Source organism: Natator depressus, chromosome 9 (assembly GCF_965152275.1).
Source record: "Natator depressus isolate rNatDep1 chromosome 9, rNatDep2.hap1, whole genome shotgun sequence".
NCBI classification, from domain to species: domain Eukaryota; kingdom Metazoa; phylum Chordata; order Testudines; family Cheloniidae; genus Natator; species Natator depressus.
In genome coordinates, this window is record NC_134242.1 from 55976411 (window position 1) to 55994739 (window position 18329).

The 18329-nt window shown below is 53.3% G+C and overlaps 1 protein-coding gene across 1 annotated transcript in view; it reads left to right on the top strand.

Moving 5' to 3' along the window:
• The first annotated feature begins 909 nt into the window (after positions 1–909).
• The window catches only part of ZNF185 (zinc finger protein 185 with LIM domain), a 136234-nt gene continuing 118814 nt past the window's right edge, over positions 910–18329 (top strand). The window contains exon 1 of the mRNA XM_074963041.1: positions 910–1198. The gene's annotated coding sequence lies outside the window, so the exon portion shown is untranslated. The remainder of the gene's footprint in view (positions 1199–18329) is intronic.

An 18329-nucleotide genomic window follows, 5' to 3' on the forward strand; every position in this document is an offset into this window, starting at 1 on the left:
CTTAGGATATGTCTACACTGCAGCTAGTAGCAAACCTCCTAGCCCAGGTGGCCAGATCTGCTGGAGCTAGGGTGTTAAAAATAGCGGAGTGGATGTTGCAACATGGGCGGCATCTCAGGCTAGTGACCCCCCCCCATGTTTATATACTGCCCCCAGTTGCTATAGCCTCTGTGGTGGCAGTCCTTGACTAGCGCATGGGAAGACTGGTAAAGCCAAGAGTTCAAACACCACAAGACAGATTAAATTAACCCCAGAAGGTCTATTTCCAAGGGCATGAGCCCCTGACCTGGTGCAGGTATCCCTATCCTACAAACATATATGATGGCATCATGCTGAAAAGTGCAGGATACTGACAAGCATACTCCCTGTGGGGTCAATCAATGATGCACTCCCTTTTTTAATGGGCAATACTACCACAGACTTGACCACCTTCCCCTCAGCCAAACCTGGACAGATATTTACCTGCCCCCAGATCCAGCTCAGCACTCTGTTTATCTTAGATTTGCTATGACCCAACTTGCCTTAGGCCTTGAAGTAGAGCAAGCTGCTTTCTTTGCAGTGTCATGTGCCCAGAGAAGTGACCGTGCTGTGAGGATGAAAGCTTCTTTCAACCCCCTGCCAATTTCAGAAGACAACCAGTGGAGAGATGGTTTCTTCTCGGTGCTTTTTCTTGTCTAGCTGGCCTGGTTGGTGGATGGGACACACACAACCCGTTGAATAAGAACTCCGGTTGTGCCACCAGCATGATACTCAGAGCACCAATCCAAGTGTCTTGCCAGCTTGGTTCCACCATACAACAGCAGTGGCTGGAACAGTGTATTTGCTTTGCTTCTGGCAGAGGCTGCTATTTGTCAGACAGATTATTCTTGTAATAATCTGAGCACCACTCAGCGTCACCAGGGTATGCGAGGAATGCGGAGGGAAAAGGGCACCTCCTTGGTGAGAGGCCTCGAGCAGGGAGATTGCATCTGAACAGAGAAACCTGTTTGATCTTCCCCTGAAGGGCAAGACACACCCACATCTCCTCCTCAGAACAAGGCTTGGCTTTCGGAAGCCAGCCCTAGCAGGTAACCCACTGCAGCTGCTGGGGAGTGTGAAGAAGAAACCTGCAGGAAGCTGGGGGAGACAGCTCCAGCCACTTCACACACCATTCTCAAATTCACCTTTGGGGGACACCTGAGCTGAAGAACTGCTACAGGTAGGGCCATTCATGCTTCTTGGGACATCTGGAGCGAGAGAGAGCCTCTGTCTTTCTGTTCTCCTTTTCTCTCCCATGCTCACTGTAAGAAAAGGCTGTCTGTTTATAATCTGCCAGTGCTGGGATCCAACCAAAGGCTTTTGCTCTAAGCAGAGCTGGGCCTCAATCAAAATCCCAGCTCCCAGCATGCTGTGGACCATGCAGGGCCTGTGTCTGAAATCCCTCTATAATGGGCTGAAATAGCCTGGGTCCGAGTGCTGCTAGGATACCAGAGTGCTGTGTGCTGTATAAGAACCTGAGTGGACCAGAATGTTAGGAGGGGTCAGATCCGGATCTGGTCTTTGTGGCTTGGGCTCAGGTCAGGTCTAATCCATATCCATTTACCTCTCAGCTTTGTCTGACTGCTGCATTCCTTCCCACCAACCTCTCTAAAGCCACTGTTTTACCTAAGATCATTATATACTGAGTAAAAACTGGTCTCCCCTTTGTATGTATTAACTTGATGGGCTGGAGAGAGAGAGCGAGTGTATGTATGTGGTGATGGAGGGCGAGGAGGTGGTGTGCTTATGAAACTTCTGGCAGACCCTTTCTCCTGCAGAGGTTTATTTGCTTTTCTCTGAATTAGTATGTAAATTAATGCTCTTGGAAGGGACTGACAGTACTGGTAGGGCTGATCTTATGTAGGCAGGCACCTCCCTCAACCCCAACTTCTCCACTGCACCTCAAATCCTGTTACATCCTTTTCACCCCACCTGCTGGTCTAATTCTAGGTCTCTGCCTAACAGAGACTTGGCCATCTCAGCAAGTGATGTGGTGGCTAACAAATGTGATGTAGCCCGCACCCAGCTCATTTCACTTGTGAGCCAAGGCAATATGCAGACCCAGTTCTCCAAAGGCAAAAGGCTCCTGAGTAGAACTGCTCAGGATTATTATTTTATTTTTTATGCCTGCAAAACAGCTGTAAATGAAATTTAAGCTTGTCAAATGTGTCCTCAAATTTAAAAAAACAAAACAAAAAAACCCCCCAAAATCTGAAACCCAAAATTTTTTCAGTTTTCAACAAATTTTCTGGTTTTTTTTTTTGAAACCCTGAAAAGTTTTGACAAAAATTGATTTTTTTACAAAAAAATTCCATTTTGTTAAAAAGAAAGCTGTTTTCCATTGCAAAAGTTGAACATTTTCAGTTGAAAATAGAGCTGTTCATGATGCTTCATTGATGAGATGGCTGTAATGTGCATGTAAGGCTTGGCTGAGCCCGTGACAGTAGGAAAAATGGTGTCCTTACTTTTCTTTTTTTATATTGCAGTCAGGGCTCAAGCTGAAGTTTACGTGGGTATGGAGACCATTGATCTCCTTTTTAAAATAAAGGAAGTACTTTAATAATAATTAGCAGTTAATTACTTGTAATTATAATAATTAAATGGCAGGCACAGTGTGGTGAAATGTGCTTTAGAAATGTGTATCATGATAATAGTAAGCTCACTGGATAGGGGACTGTCAATTTCTGTTTGTATAGCACAATGGGGTCCCAGTCCAGTTGCTATTGATATATTACAGATGCGGAGAGGGGAGAGAGAGGGGTCAAGGAAACGTTTCCCTTGTTAACGGTTTAACTCTGTGATTGTCAACAACAAAAATGACAGAAATTGTAGCACCCATGTCTTGGAAGTGTTCTTAGGTTGGGATTTTGTTATAATACAAAACACTGACTGGCGCTCAGAAGGCAGTTCTGTGCAAGCCTTTGTCTGCTCTGGGTTGATCCTGAGATGCTGACGCCGTAGAACTTCATATAGATTTGCTACCCTGGCTCATCCCAAGTCTGGGATTGTGTCTCTGGCACTGCCAAGATCAGGGACTAGCAAAACCAGTGAATGCCTCAAGCCAGCTGAGCATCTGTTTGGTTGCAAGCATGGGTACTGCACAGACAGACAGGGCAGTCTTCACCCCCACACCCTGTTTTACCCATGTGTCTCAACCCTGACCTGTAGAGCCCACCCCCACCCCAGCTGAGACGGAATTTAATTTGTGGGACCCATTCCTCCCTTAGCTCTTCTGCTGCAGCAGCCCATGATGGTGGGCTTTGTGATGTGAACATCTGTTCACAAGCGACTGAACTAAGTCCTCAAACTCATTTCATTCCATTTCTCTCTTGCCCTGAGCTGGATCTGAAAGGGTGCTGAAGAGGTGAAAGGTTCCATCTTCCATTGCCAGTCTCTGGAACCAGCTAAACAAATCACTTACAAAAATTAAACTGAATCCTGATTGCTGCAGCAACCAGGACCAGAGGAAGGGCTGAAAAGGCTCTTTGCCTTCAGACTAACACACCCTGTAGGTTAAAATCTAAACAACAGTTTTCAAGCAACCCTTTTATTTAATGGCATGGAATTGTATTTATTCACAAGGCAGGGATCTCCAGCATTAATGTTTTCAGCATAGGGTGGGGGATGGACTCCCAGGTGTTGAGGAACAAGTTAGAGGACTGAATTAAGTAGCAAGTGTTCAGTTTGGTCAAGGTAGCCAGTGCTAACACTGATTGGGTAACACATTAGCTATTGGAGATAGGTAAGGTTGCCAACTTTCTAATCGCACAAAACTGAACACCCTAGCCCCACCCCTTCCCTGAAGCCCTGCCCCCTTCCCTGCCCCTTTTCCGAGCCCCACCGACCCCGCTCACTACATTCCCCTCCCTTGGTGGCTCGCTCTCCCCCACCCTCATTCACTTTCACTGAGCTCGGGCAGAAGGTTGGGGTGTGGGAGGGGGCTGGGGGTTGGGGCATGGGCTTACCTCCAGCGGCTCCTGGTCAGTGGCGCAGCAGGGGTGCTAAGGCAGGCTTCCTGCCTGTCCTGGCATCAAGGACTGGGCTGTGCCCCAGAAGTGGCCAGCAGCAGGTCTGGCTCCTAGGCGGAGGCACACACCTGGCTCTGCATGCTGCTCTTGCCTGCAGGCACCGCCCAGCCAATGGGAGTATGGAGCCAGTGCTGGGGGCAGTGCGCAGAACTCTGTGGCCCCCCTGCCTAGGAGCCAGACCTGTTGGCCACTTTCGGGGCACAGCGCGGTGTCAGAAAAGGTAGGGACTAGCCTGCCTTAGCCCCGCAGCACTGCAACCGGACTTTTAACGGCTTGGTCGGCGGTGCTGACCGGAGCCACCAGGGTCCATTTTTAACCAGGTGTTCTGGTCGAAAACCGAACACCTGGTCACCCTAGAAGGTAGGCCAACCAAAGGCTTTGGATCTCACTGCCAATGATTTCAACAGGACCTGCAAGTGCTCAGCACCTCTAGAAATCAAGCCACTTATTTAGGCTTTAGCTGCCTAACTTTAGCTGCCTAACTGAATTTGAAGAATGTGGTCTCAGCCCCAGGTCTCAAAGGTACCCAACCCCTCCTGATTTCAATGGGAATACCTTTGGGGATCTGGGCCTCAGTGCCCATGGACACTTGTTTAAATGGGATCCTAATTTTAACACCAGGATGCCTTAAATAGAACATTCATATTCCATGCTTGGCTGTTCGCAGTAGAGACTGGCACACTTTGGATGGTGTGTCCGTAATAACTTAGCTGAGTAAATGCCCATTTTACATGTTGTGGCAGAACTCTGACCTCGTCCACTTGCATCCCGTGCTTCCAGGTGGTTTATGCTAGCTTCAGAGGCTCACTTCATCCCTCCACGTAGCCTTCTCTCTCTAGGGCCAGGGATACAGTCTACTAAGCCCCTTTCATCATAAGCCAGCAATGGAGGTTGCTGAGAGAATTCCCACAGTCTCTGTTGCTCCTACGGCCTCATGCCAAAACAGTTTAGCCTCCTGTCCGGACAGGGGCCTGTTTTCCCCTCCTAGGAGGTGTTTCGGTAGTGGTGGGTTGGGGGGAACCCGGGCCCGTCCTCTACTTCGGGTTCCGGCCTAGGTACCCTAATGGTAGCAGCTGTTGGCAGCCAACCTTTTACTGCCAGAGCCGCTACATTTCCCTGGGCCAGTTCCCCACAGCTCTCCTGCTTCTCCCTTCTTTACCCTTACCTTAGGGCTCCCTTACCAATGACTTGAGGGTGTCTTCATTAAACCAGCCCTCCAGCCCACCCCTTTTGGCGCCCTCCTCCCCTGCCTGCAGCCTAGCGGGGAGAAGTGGTCGACCTGCTTCCCCTTTCCCCTCCTCCTTCTGGTGTCTCCCCCTCCCTCCCCGCTCATGATGGCGGGGGACAAGGCTGGTGGTACCCCTCCTGCAGACCCCACCGCCCCTCCCACACCTGCTGCCCTGTTGTCCCCCCGAGCCTCTACCTCCGCTGTCACAGCTGAACCACCTGCTACTGCCCGCGCTGGGGCACTGGTGGCGGTGGACACTGGGGTGACCTCCACTGCTGCCATGTCCCTCGCCCCCTCTGACTCTGAGGAAGCCCCCCCAGCTGGCAGGAAAGGCCAGGTAAAAAGAAGGGTGTAAGGGCCCCACAAAAAAGATCAAGCCCTCCATGGCAGGGGCTGCCCCAACTGCCTCTACCCTGGCATCCAGGGCATACGCCCATGTGGCGGCAGCCCCCCCGCCTGCCGCTACATCATCTCTCCCGCCCACCGCCTCTGCTACCAACTATAGTGGCTGGGGCCCCTCCCCGACCTTGACCAGGAAGCATGGCGTCTGTTGCCTCCTGGTGACCGCCTCACCCTACGTAGACACCTATGTGTGGGTGTTGGCGAGGGTGGTGGGGCCCGTGGCCATCGTGGTGGCCTCCAAAATGTATGGGAATCTTCTTCCTGGCATCAGAGGCCACCACCTAGGAAGCGGTGGAGAAGGGCCTGGTGGTGGGAGGCGTGTTCGTCCCCCTGGAGCCACTGGAAGACCTGGGCATCCGACTGGTCCTCACCGCCGTCCCTCCATTCCTTCCCAATGCTGCCCTATTACCCACCCTTTCTACCCTGAGGAATCCCATTTCTGTTGTGAGCCCTCTCTCACTGGGCTGCAAAGACCCCGCTCTCCATCACATCCTCTCGTTCCGCCGGTAAGTGCAGCTTCAATTGCCGCCGGCGGTGCATGATGGAAAGGCGCTTAAGGGGTCATTCTTGGTCCCCTACCAGGGGGCCTGTTACCGGATGCATTATTCCATGGCGGAGGCCTGGTGCTACCTCTGCCGGGTGACGTGGCACGTCCGGAGGGACTGCCCCTTGGCCTGGCAAGGAGGGGCATCCGGGATCCCCGAGCCCCGGCAGGGCGCCGGCCCTGTCATTACTGGCACCCCTGGCTGCCCGGCGCCTGAAGCCACCCCTCCTCCTTCCCAGCCCACCACTGCTCCCACTTGGGCCCAAGGGGCAGCTCCCCCATTATGTCCAGACGAGCGGGAGAGCCCTGCCTCTGCTGCATGCAATCTGGCAGGGCCTGTGGAGGAGGGTGCGGCAGGGATACTGCTGGGCATGGGAGAGGGCCCGCCCCAGGGGGAATCTTCCCTCCCTCATGCCGCCCCACCATTACCCCCCCGAGTCCCTGAGCCATCGCCCCTGCCCCCCTACCCAACCCCTGTAAGCCAGCCCCCAGATGATACCATGGAGGGCTGGGCCCTAGTACAGGGGAAGCCGGGCAAGTGGAAGGCTCGAACTCCGCTCCTTCCATCAGATTTGGAGGCCCCCCGGAAGACCAGGAAGGGGGGCACCGATGCCGAGCCTTCCGCTTTGCCCCCGGGTGTGTTCCATCCACTGGTGCTGGCTGAGGAAGACGTGGGAGCACTGGAGGGTCATATCGCCCCTCCATGGGAGTTCCTCCACTCCGAGGCCCCCGATGAAGTCCCTCCTGCCCCGTTACCATCTGAAGCCCCTGTGAGACCCGAGGCGACTGCCACTTCGGGTGCCGGTGGGGAGAACCCTGGGGTGGCGGAAGACGATCTCTCCTCCATCTCTCCTCCATTTACGAGGAGCTTGAGGCCCTGGGTCTGACCCCGGTCACCCAGGGGGAGGACGACCCTTTACCAGTGGGCCTCGATCTGGGCGACCTTACTCCAGCCCCCCTTTCCCCATGCTCCCTCCCCCTAACCATTGCCTCTGCTCCCACCTCCGAGGAGCCCCTGGACTCTTCCATCAACCCGGCCGCCGAAGGCACCCCGCCGAGCCTGTTGGAGGCCAGTGCCACATGGCTGGGACCTGAGCCACCAGGGGCACCCCTCGTTGGTGTGGAGCAATTGACCTCCTTCCCGAGCGGGTGCCCTACAGAAAGCAGTCCACCTCCTGATGCTGTGGCTGCCAAACTCACCATAGAACCTGCACCCAGCATCGCTAAGAGCCCCCTCCCCAGCCCCTGAACCCTTAAGCCTGACCAGGAAGTGCCACCACCCAGTTGCTTGACTTCTGGAGCCTGGAATTTCATCTCTGCCCCTGCCCCTGCCCCTGTCCCTGATCCCATCCCTGCCCCTGCTGCCGACTCTGTCCCTATCCCCTCCACCTCCCGTGATGTTATTGCCGCCCCTGGGGCTGTCTCTTCCCCTTTCCAGCAGATGATCCCCAGGGAGCGGCCTTTGTGTTTCCCTGTCCTGACCCACTAGGGGCTGCTATCTTCCCTCCACCACCCCCTATTGACCCTGGGTTTGAGGTGGGCCGTGTGGTGCCAGCCCATCGGGTGCCATGTCGGGGGTCCGCTCCTTGGCTGCCCGTCTCGGTAGGCCACGGGACTGTGTCAGGGGCCCTTCCAGAGGATGGTCAGGAGTCAGTAATCCCAACCCCCAATGCGCTGCGAGAGGAGCTGCGGGAGCTTCTTGAAGATGTCCGCGGCTCCCGCAACAAGGTACAGCTTGCTCTCCAGTGATGGGGGGACTTTCATCAGATCCTCCAGGCCGCAAGGGCCCTTATGGGGGAAGATAAAAGGATTGGGAACAGGCTGCCGCAGCCTACCAGTGGGTCCACAGCTTCCGTGACTCATTGCTCACCTATGGGGTAGGTCACGGTTTGTTGTGCGGGCCAATGGGGGCTGCGAGCGTCCCTGCCAGCGAGGATCCCCCCCAGCCCTCCTCTTGGCACCGCTTATCATCACAACATTGAACACCCGGGGCTGTAGGATGGGTCTCCGCAGGTCCCAGGTGCTCTCTTTCCTTCGGGGGGGGGTACTCTGTGGTTTTCCTGCAGGAGACCCATACGGATTCGGCCGCTGAAGACAACTGGCGGCTGGACTGGGGGGACAGGGTCTACTTTAGCCATCTCTCAGTTCGTACGGCTGGAGTGGTGACCCTGTTCTCCCCCGACCTACGGTCCAAGGTGCTGGGGGTCGTCGAGGCTGTGCTGGGCTGCCTGCTGCACCTCCGGGTCCGTATGTAGGGGCTTGTGGTCAACCTCGTTAACGTCTATTCCCTGACATCGGGCCCGGAGCGGCTACAACTCCACCAGCAGGCATCTGCCTTCCTTGGCACCTTGGATCCTCACGAGTGCCTTGTCCTGGGCGGGGACTTTAACACCACCCTTGAGGAGCGGGACCGCTCAGGGACTGAGCAGTGCCCGGCTGCCGTGGATGTCCTCCAGGAGCTAGTCGAACACCACTCCCTGGTGGACGTTTGGCACGACCCCCACCTGGATGACATTTCAATGTTCACCTTTGTCCTGGTGGAGGCCCATCGGTTGCGCCACTCCTAGTTAGACCACACCTATTTATCACATTTCCACCTTTCACGGGCCCACTCCTCCAGCATCCGGCTGGCCCCATTCTCTGATCATCATCTAGCCATCGTGATGGCCTCTCTCTGTGTGGAGAGGCCGGGGCCGGCCTAATGGCATTTCAACAACAGCTTGTTGGAGGATGTGGGCTTTGTGGCATCCTTCCAGGAGTTCTGGCTGGCATGGCGAGGGCAGCGGCATGCCTTTCCCTCGGTGTGGCGGTGGTGGGACCCGGGGAAGGTGCGCGCCCGGCTCCTCTGCTGTGACTACACCCAGGGCGCCAGCTGACGGAGGGATGTGGCGATAGAGCAGTTAGTTTGGGAGGTCTTGGAGATGGAGAGGCATCTGGCCGCCAGCCCCGAGGATCTGCCCCTCTGTGGAGCGTGCCGGGAGAAGAAGGAGGAGCTCCAGGCTCTCAAAGATCATTGGGCCCGGGGCGCCTTTGTTCGATCCTGCTTCCATCTCCTTTGGGAGATGGATCGTGGCTCCCGCTTCTTCTAAGCCCTGGAGTAAAGGAGGGGGGCCAAGAAGCATGTCACCTGCCTTCTGGCAGAGGACAGCACCCCCATCACGGATCCGGTGGAGATGTGCAGGAGGGCGAGAACCTTCTATGCAAGCCTTTTCTCCCTGCATCCAACTGATCCTTAACGCTTGCAGAGTGCTCTGGGAGGAGCTCCCTACGGTTAGTGTCGGCGACCGAGACTGGCTAGAGCTGCCTCTCACTCTGGCCGAGTTCTCGGAAGCCCTCCGCCGCATGCCCACCAATAAATCTCCAGGCATGGATGGGCTGACCGTGGAGTTCTACCGCATGTTCTGGGACATTCTTGGCCCAGACCTAGCCACCGTCTGGGCCGAGTCTTTGCAGAGCGGGGTCCTCCCTCTTTCGTGCAGGTGAGCTGTGCTCGCTTTATTGCTGAAGAAGGGTGACCTCTGCGATCTACGAAATTGGTGTCCCATCTTGCTCCTCAGCACGGACTACAAAGTCGTAGCAAAAGCCATCTTGCTGTGGCTAGGGTCTGTGCTGGTGGACGTGGTCCACCCAGACCAGACCTACACCATCCCGGGCCGCAGCATCCTTGACAACCTGTATCTGGTCCAGGACCTCTTGGAACTCGGGTGTAGGGATGGTCTGTTGTTCGCCCTCTTGTCCTTGGATCAGGAGAAAGCGTTCGACAGGGTGGACCAAAGGTATCTCCTGAGCACTCTGCGAGTGTTTGGCTTCAGACCCCAGTTTGTGGGTTTTCTCTGGGTGCTGTATGCCTCTGCAGAGTGTTTGGTCAGTCTCAACTGGACCCTGACCGAACTGGTCAGCTTCGGGTAAGGAGTACGGCAGCGGTGCCCCCTCTCGGGCCAGCTGTACGCTCTGGCGATCGAGCCCTTCCTCTGTCTTCTCCACAGGAGGTAAACAGGGTTGGTGCTGTGGGAGCCGGAGCTGCGGCTGGTCCTGTCGGCATATGCTGATGATGTGCTCTTCGTGGTCCAGGACCCGGGCGACTTGGTGCGGGTGGAGGCTTGCCAGGCCATCTATTCGGCAGCCTCCTCTGGCCGGGTCAACTGGGTCAAGAGCTCTGGCCTGGTGATCGGGGATGGCTGGCAGGTGAGCTCCCTCCCACCCGCGCTTCAGGCCATCCGGTGGAGCGCGGGTCTGCTGCTCTATCTCGGTGTTTACCTTTCTGCCACGCATCCCTCTCTGCCGGATAACTGGCACGATTTAGAGGGAAGGGTGGTAGAGTGGCTCCGGAAATGGACAGGACTACTCCGTGCCTCTCCCTTCGAGGGAGAATGCTGGTGCTTAATCAACTAGTCCTGTCCATGCTCTGGTACCGGCTCAACACCCTGGTCCCAGCCCCGGGTTTCCTGGCTAACCTCCAGACATTGATTCTGGAGTTCTTTTGGTCAGGACTGCACTGGGTCCCTGCAGGGGTTCTCCACCCTACCTCTGGAGGGGGGAGGGCAGGGCCTGAAGTGTCTGCACACTCAGGTCCATGTCTTCCACCTCCAGGCCCCGCAGAGGCTTCTTTATGGTACAGCTGGTCTGGCGTGGAGCATACTGGTGCATGCCTTCCTGCGCCGTTTCCGAGGGCTCCGATACGACCAGCAGCTCCTTTATCTCCATCCGAGAGGTCTTCCGCAAGACCTCTCCGGGCTGCCGATCTTCTACCAGGACCTCCTCCGGACCTGGAAACTGCTTTCAACAACCAGGTCCATGGCGGCAACCAAGGGGGCAGATCTCCTCCCGGAGCCCCTGCTACACAACCCCCAGCTCCGAGTGCAGGTGGCGGAGTCCCCCTCGGTGCACCAGAGGTTGGTCCTGGCAGAAGTCACAAGAGTCGGAGACCTCCTGGACTACGACCAGGGAGACTGGCTGGAACCCCTGACGCTTGCTCAGTGCATGGGCCTCTCCAGACGTCGTACTCCCCAGCGCGTACTTCAGGAGGTGAGGGCCACTTTGCCGCCTGCTGCTCGCGTTTACCTCGAGCGGGTCCTGCACAAGGGTGCGCCCCGCCCACCCTCCACCCCAGGCCCACCGGACCTTTTCATTGGGCCCCTGCCCCGTGGACCCAACCGATCACCCCACCCGTCATTGTGAGCCGGCTGCACGAGCTGCAGCCAGTGTGCTTCCAGACCGCGCCAAGGAAACATCTATATATGCTCGTGCTCCACACCCTACACGTCCTTACCCTCGCGTCCCACCCCAATACAAAATGGCGGGACCCCCTGCCACCTCTGGAGCGTGAGGAGCCCCAGTGGGCCAGCCTATACGCCACCTTGGTCCGGAGGCCCACTGGGGATATCAGTTGGCGGCTCCTTCATGGAGCTGTGAGCACGGGCGTGTACTTGGCACGGTTCACCCCACCCAACACCTGCCCCTTTTGCGGTGTGAGAGAAACCCTGGCACACATATACTTGGAGTGTGCCAGGTTGCAGCCCCCTATTCTGGCTCCTCACAAATATTTTGTTACGCTTTTGGTTGCACTCTTCCCCTCACCTTCTTATTTATGCACTCCCTATCCATAGCCCCACAAAGTCGCGGGACCTCCTGGTCAACCTGCTTCTGGCCCTAGCTAAAATGGCCATCTCTAAAACCAGAGTGAGGAGGTTGGCTGATGGAGTCTCCTGTGACTGTGGGGCCTATTTCCGATCCTCCATCCATTCAGGTATCTGGGCAGAGTTCCTCTGGGCGGCGTCCACTGACTCCCTTGCCACCTTTGAGGAGCAGTGGGCACTGTCTGGGGTTCTCTGCTCGGTGTCCCCATCCGGTTCCCTTCATTTGACCCTTTGACCACACTCCTGTCCCTGTTATTTCATTAGTTGTCCCCTGTATTTATTTGGTGTCCAGGTCCTGTGAATCCCCCTCTTAGGCTGGGGGGATCCTTTAGCACTTCCCAGATCCCAATAAGGCTACTCTGCTGTACCCAACTGGCCTGGGTCTGTCACATAGTCCACGTGCTGACCGGGATATATTAATGTTTGCTCTCAATGACCTGTTCGGAGCTCACATTTGAAAACAACCCCTGGTGTCAGTATGATAAAGAGATTGGTGGCACCATTCAGTTGTGCTTCTAGAGACCTGACTTCAGGGCTGGATTTTGAATCACAGGTGAAATGAATTTGATGGCCTCCATCTAGTCCATATAGGTCATCTGTCCACAACACACAGTTCAGAGGTTTGGAGCTTCCACTTCCCAACATGGATTTCATGTTCGAGGGGGAACTCCACTCTGCCGCCCCTTATAACACTAGCCTGGATAGTTCAGCTTGTGCCAAACATTAAATAGAAGTGCTTTTCAAGAATGCTACCTCCCTAGATGGCTTTGCTGTTGTAATGATTGCCATCTTGTCTGACACCAGGCATTGAACTAGGGACCTCCAAAGCTAAAAGCCCAAGGGAATAAAGTTCCTTAGGTGATAGCTGTAACAGACTCCTGTCCTCTGTGGATTGGGCACAGAGCACAGGTAACATACAGTGACCAGAGGCAGGGGCAAGGTCTGGGCTAGGGAGCTTTCTGGAAATGAGTCAGGGGGTATGTAATGAAAGCATGCTGGGGCCACTAGCTGCAGAACTTCCTTTCCTTGGCTGTCCCCTTTTCCCATCTGTTTCTTTAACTACTCAGTTCTTTTTACAAGGGCTGAGTCTGATATATGCTATTAAATTGCTCACCCAGGAGTTTCTCTCTTGCTGATTGTATCGTGTTGTCTGAACCAAGGATGTGTAGATTGTTCCAGTGTTATGTATCCACAGTGGTTTTAAGAAAGGGGCCCAATGACTCTGCATGCTGATGTTGGATTAAAATATGATCCATTACACTTTTGATTCACTGCCAATCTTAAACTTTCTTGCTGCAACTGCTGCTTTTATTGTACTGATTGAACATAAACCTTGTGGTTGTGCATCCTGTGTATGCTATTTTCATCTGAGTGACGGTGTCTAGAGCAGAGGCTCACAAGTTTTGCTCCTTGGCTCATTCCCTGATCCTGAACAGAATGAGTGATTTTGAGAACTACACAGTGAGGAATGGGAGGGTTGCAGCAGATTACAGGGGACAACAAATGTAGCAAGTCTGGATGGGAGTGATGGTCACAGGATTAAAACAAGGAAACCAGAGGGGAACACTGAGCAGAGAACCCCAGAGAGCATCTCCCACTCCACGTGAAAGGTGCCAGCTGGATAGCTCTGGAGAGTGAAGTCTCCTATTTATCCTGGTCACCTGGTAGTTGGCAACCTGTTCAGATGAGCAGAGTCAGCTCAGTTCCTGGCCAGCTAGTGCCAGATGTGAGGGTGCGTTTTGTGATGTAGACACTGTAGGTGGATTTTCAAAAGTGCTCAGCATTGGCCTAACTCTGCTTCTAGTGAAACCAATGAGAATTTTACCAATGGCATAGATAGGCTGCTGCTGAGACACCACTTGCCTATTAGAAACTGGAGAGGGGCCATCATCTCAGACCATACAAGACCCTGAACTGTAATCAGGAACTTTTGGTCACTATTAGCCAAGGCTGGATTCACGTTGGGGACAATGCCAAGATGCATTGATTCCATTCAGAAAAGTGAGGGTTAACACTTCAGGAGCAAGGGAAAGACTCCCACTGTTTGGCTGAAGTGCAGAGTGTGGCAGGGAAACTTCTCCAGGAGGGGAGCAGAGCTGAGGTCAGCTAGGTGAAGTAGGTACTTCCTCAGCACTCTGTGAAAAGATGTGTTCAAGGCATCCAGCCAAGGCCTCAGGGTGGAAATACTAACTAGGACAGCTCACTTTTGATGGATTCACACTTTGTCCCTAAGCCTTGTGGTCCCTAAGCTCAGGCTGAATGAAGCTTTTAGTTTAAGCTCTAGTTGAGAGAGGCTGTTGTTCTCTTTGGGTATGTCTACACTAGAACTGGAAGGTATAAATTACAGCTCAAGGAGACAGAAGCGCTAGCATCCTAAAAATAGAAATGTAGCCACACCGACAGGGGCTAGCCTCCCTGAGTACCGAACCTATGGGCTCAGGCTCCGGGCAGTTAGTCCTTCTTGCCGTTTGCACGGCTGTAGTTATGTTCTGTTTTCAGTGTGCTAGCTCACGCAGAGCTAGCATGCATATGTCTCCTGAAGCTGGAAGTTACACCTCCAGCTCTAGTGCAGATGGACCCTTCGTTGCTTTGGCTGGGTTCTGAAAGCCTTTGTTTGTTCACTGAGTGGGCTTCAAGAACCTGGGCTATGGTCCCATAGATGACCTGAGCAGTGACTGGGAAGCAAACGGCTCCACAACCCTTCCCAGAGGTAGTCAGGCCTCTACCTCATTTCTGCCTTTCAGAGAGAATTACCATACCGAAACGGGCACCAGCAGGGCCATGTCAACAGCATCATAAAAGGTTTGTAGGGGCATGAACCCCCACCCCAGGTGTTGAGGCAATGCCATGCTGTGTTACATGGTCTCCGGAACAGAGAGCTGGCAGCAGCAGCCTGATCACTAGAGTTGCTGCAGCACAGAAAAGGCTGCAGGCTCAGCTGGCAGCAGTTAATCACTGGGGGGATTAGGGACACTTGGGTGGTAATAGCTGGGTTAATGATAATGATAGCTGTAATTGGGAGGATATAAGAGGAATACAGGAAGTTGGGGAAAGGGTACAATGTGGAAAGCTCCTGCTACAATATCTTGTTTTGTTTGTGGGAGAGCTGAGGAATAAATGTACAAGTGGTGAAAGGGAAACAACTTGGTGTGTTTTTGACCGAGGCAGGGCCATCCTAAGGGGGCCCTACGCAGTATTATTAAAGGTGCCCCTATGCCCGACTTGGGGCACAGCTACCACCCCTGCCCACAGACCCCCAGAAGAACTGCCCCCCCCCCCCCCATTGCTCACACACGCCAGGGCTCGCAGCCTGGGGGGAAGGGGGAGGGACAAGGCAGCAAAGAGGATACCGAGCCGCCGGGCGGAGAGTCACAGTTCCCCGCAGAAACCTGACCTTCGTACCCTCTCCGTCATGCAGAATGTGCTGCGCCGGCGCATTCGGGTCTGTGAATATGGCCCCTGCCTTCTGCCTAGTAAGGAGACTGCAGTGCATGCTGAGTGTGTGAGAGCTGAACTGCTCTTACCTGCTGTCCCAGTCATAGGTGTGGACTCTGTGGGTGGGTGCTCCGGGGCTGGCGCACCCACAGGGAAAATTTAGTGGGTGCAGAGCACCCACCAGTGCCAAGCTCCTCCCTCTCTCGGGGGAGGGGGAGGAGGTGGAGTGGGGCTGGAGCAGAGGCAGGAAGAGGTGGGGCAAGGGCTTGGGGAAAGGGGTGGAGTGGGGGCAGGGCGTGGAGTGGAGGCGGGGGAGTCGAGCACCCCCTGGCAAGATGAGAAGTTGGCACCAATGTTCCCGGTGGTGCCTCAAATTTTCAGGTGCCCGACCCAGCTGTGTATGCTGCATATGCCTAAGGATGGCCCTGGACTAAGGGACCATGGAAACAGGCTAGGCAGTGCGGCACACCTGGTAGCTGAAGAAGCACCTGTGACATTCTCTTAAAGCCACCTTTGTGCAGGACATTGAGTTGGCTCTGAGCAGAAATAATTAGCTATACTTTTCTGACAGATACAAGTACTGCACTGTGGCTAAAGCTCTCTGGGGAGGCGTTGTCTTACCGTGGCAGGTGCCAGTGCTGGAAATGGCAGTTTCTCAGAACAATGACTCAGATGTGTTTTAGCAGGTAGCTGCACAGTCCTGAGTTGTGTGCTGGGCCTGTTCTTTAATTTCCTTTTAGTTCAGTCTTGGAAAGTGCCTGTGGCCCTGATATTTCTTTCCTTTCAATTGCGTAAATCAAGAGTTACCATTGTTGATGTTAATGGGATTACACCAGTGCAAGGGTGATGAGAATCAGGTTCTCAGTCACTGATCAAAAAGCACAGCTTCCTGAAGGCCCCCTCAATAAATATTTCACAGGAATTATTTTGACCTGCTCACTAAAGCATAGGCACCCACCCTATGCACCCAGCTCACTAGGGCACTGAACTGGGCGGCAAGAGGCCTGGGTTCAATTCCCAGCTCTTCTACTGCTTTGCTGGGTGACTTTGGGCCAATCACTTCCTTCTCTATGCCTCAGTTTCCCCATCTGCAAAATAGGGAACTCCATTGTGAAGTGCTTTGAGATCTACTGCCAAAAAGTGCTATATAAGAGCTAGGTATTCTTTTATTCCACTGACTTCATTTTAAGCCCTGTTATGTGGCAGTGCTTGTGACCTTGTATGGAGCTATTTCTCACTGGGGTTACAGCCAAATTCATTTGTAATATGACCAGTTTGCTGATTCCTTTTGGTGGCAAACACAAAAGGATCTAAGCTGCAAAATTTGAATCAGCATTTCAAAACCATTCACCTCCATGTCTGGAAATATTCAGCAGTTGCAGGCTTTTGCATGAGGTTATTTGCAAAGTTTAGCTCTATCTACCCATGAGGGTCTGGCTTTGGATTTTGGGCCATACAACCATTAACGTTCAGAGGTGTGTGTGTAACAACCCTTATGTTCAGCACCGCTGGGGACTGAATCAGCGAAGCCTGATTTTTATTACACCCTTTTTGTACCAGTGTTGGACCATAAGGCAGAAACTAGTATCTTCCTTCCCTCTCTGTCCCTTGCTGCTGCTTCCATCTGTTCTACCCTGCCTGCCATGTTCTTAAGCTTTTTCTTGGGTGTACTGTGTCCTCATTTCCTCACACAATCTGCTTTCCACTTGACAGCTTCATGTGGGAATCTGTGTTGGCATCCAGTGTACATGCCCCAAATACGTCCAGTGCGTCCTTCAATTTCTAGTGGAGATGAGCTGCTGGTAGGTGACTTCTTGGGTCTCTTCTTTGGTGGTAGTCTCTTCATCCAATGCCCAGAATCTTTCATAGGCACTTATTTTTGGAGTGAAGTCTGAGCTTAGAAATTAATTCTTCTGTTGGGGGGGCTGCGGCAGGGCATATTCTCTGTGAATCAGGCAGAGAGTGGGCTGTGTCACATGCTGAATGAGTTGCATTTGGATCCAGGATTTTGGTTTTGACCCATTTGCAGTTACCAGCTCTATGTGGAAATCTTGCCATGTCCCTGCTGGAGGCTGGTGTGGAGAGATTAGGTGCATGGTTTTCACTAGCATGTTTGATTCCCTGTCCATGCTGGAGCCTGAAGCCCTGCTAAACTCAGGCTAGCTACAACCATGTTTGGAAATGGCAGACAAGAGTGGTTTTGCCAGAACTTTGACAGCTCTTTCAGAATCCGATCGGGTTTAGCAGAGCTCTGCTCTCATTGTGGAATAATCACAGGCATGTCTATACTAAAGAATCCTGCTGTTTGGCCATGGGGACAAATCTAGCGCATCAACCATTGTTGAAAATGTCCAGCTAGCATTGACAGGGCCAAATAAATTCAATGCAGCAAAGCATGGGTGACCCCTTTGTTCTAAAAAGGGTGTGACCCATGCTTTCTTAGAATTGGTGTTGGACTCTATTGACTCTGCTCACTTTAGCTAAGGATCACTTTCAATATTGGTGGAGGGGAAGGGTAGGGGAGCAGGGAACACATGTTTTCAAGTGTAGACACTGATTGGAAGGGACAATGAATCCACTAGATTCTCTTAAAGACATAAGGTGTGGCACTGTTTGCTGGGGAAGAAGAAATATTTTTCTCCGATCGAGGAATGATAGGGAGTGCAGCCTCCCTTGACTTTATTTTCCTCCTATTGGTTCTTATTGTTGAAGAAGAAACTCCTTTAGTAAGCAAGGTCTGTTGGAAAGATGGCAGGCATGTGTTTAGGAACCGAAGAAGTTCTGACCACTCTTTAGGGCAGAAAGAATTTAAGACCTGTGTATCCACTACTTTATATAAATGTGCTGATGCACAAAACAGAGGTAGCTTCACTGAATCGGGAGAAAAAGAAAAACGTGGCCAGGATAGAGCATAAGATACCTGCATATTGAAGCAACTGATGAGGAATAATAACTTCTTTTTGGTCCTTTAACTTGTGTATATATAAACTGTAGTTTCTGTTAGCCGTAAGCCATTCTAATGAACTGGCTTGGGGGGT